Below are 1,735 nucleotides of genomic sequence, written 5' to 3' on the forward strand. Positions count from 1 at the left end.
TGCAAAATGACCACCATAATAAGTCTAGTTAACATCTGTAACCACACATAGTTAATTTTTTTTTTCCTTGTGATGAGAACTTTTAAGATCTAAGGAAGTCAAGAGTTATTCTTGGAGTTTCATTACATAGGGAGGATTTAGTAAATTATTGGCCATGTGATTGAACTCCATCTCCAGCTTCCCTGTCCTACCCTCCCTGGATGTCAGACTGGCTCAAAGCCTCAACATTCTAATCAAGTGGTTGGTCTTTCTGATGTGGGCTATCTCCATCCTAAGTCATCTTGTTGATATAAGCTATCTAGGGACCCACAACGAATCACCTCATTAGCATACATTGTCAGTGTCCATGATGAATAACAAAGACACTCCCATTTGGGAAATTCTAAATGTTTTAGGAGCTCCATGCCAGGGACTCTGGACGAAGAGCAGAAAAATTCTTCATTCTACTGCAGAACATTTTGAAATAAGTTTTGAGATGTTTTATGGCCCCAAATGTGCTGTAACTAAGTAAATATTCTGTGTGTGCTTGAATATGTATTTTGCTGTTGGTGGAGTGTTGTATAAATGCCAATTAATTTAGTGTTCAAGTTTTTTTTTTTTTTACATTTTTAAAATTCATTCATTCATTTATTTTAACATCTTTATTGGACTATATTTGTTTTAAAATGGTGTGTTAGTTTCTGATTTATAACAAAGTGAATCAGCTAAATGTATATATATATATATATATCTCCATATCCCCTCCCTCTTGCATCTCCCTCCCACCCTCCCTATCCTACCCATCTAGGTGGACACAAAAAACCCAGCTGATCTCCCTGTGCTATGCGGCTGCTTCCCACTAGTGATCTTTTTTTTTTTTCCCCTTATTAGTTATCCATTTTATACACATCAGTGTATACATGCAAATCCCAATCGCCCAATTCATCACACCCCCACCCCACCCCCCGCCGCCTTCTGCCCTTGGTGTTCATACGTTTATTCTCTACATCTACGTCCCTATTTCTGCCCTGCAAACCGGGTCATCTGTACCATTTTTCTAGGTTCCACATATATGCGTTAATATATGATATTTTTCTCTTTCTGACTTACTTCACTCTGTATGACAGTCTCTAGATGCATCCACGTCTCTACAAATGACCCAATTTCGTTCCTTTTAATGGCCGAGTAATATTCCATTGTATATATATACCACATCTTCTGTATCCATTCATCTGTCGATGGGCATTTAGGTTTCTTCTGTGTCCTGGCTATTGTAAATAGTGCTGCAATGAACATTGGGGTGCATGTGTCTTTTTGAATTATGGTTTTCTCAGGGTATATGCCCAATAGTGGGATTGCTGGATCGTATGGGAATTCTATTTTGAGTTCTTTAAGAAACCTCCATACTGTTCCCATAGTGGCTGTATCAATTTACATTCCCACCAAGAGTGCAAGAGGGTTCCTTTTTCTCCACACCCTTTCCAGCATTTGTTGTAGATTTTCTCATGATGCCCATTCTAATTGCTGTGAGGTGATACCTCATTGTAGTTTTGATTTGCATTTCTCTAATAATTAGTGATGTTGAGCAGCTTTTCATGTGCTTCTTGGCCATCTGTAAGGCTTCTTTGGAGAAATGTCTATTTAGGTCTTCTGCCCATTTTAGGATTGGGTTGTTTGTTTTTTTACTATTGAGCTGCACGAGCTGTTTATATATTTTTGAGATTAATCCTTTGTCCAATGATTGATTTGCAAATAT

Source organism: Globicephala melas, chromosome 13 (assembly GCF_963455315.2).
Source record: "Globicephala melas chromosome 13, mGloMel1.2, whole genome shotgun sequence".
Lineage (NCBI taxonomy): Eukaryota > Metazoa > Chordata > Mammalia > Artiodactyla > Delphinidae > Globicephala > Globicephala melas.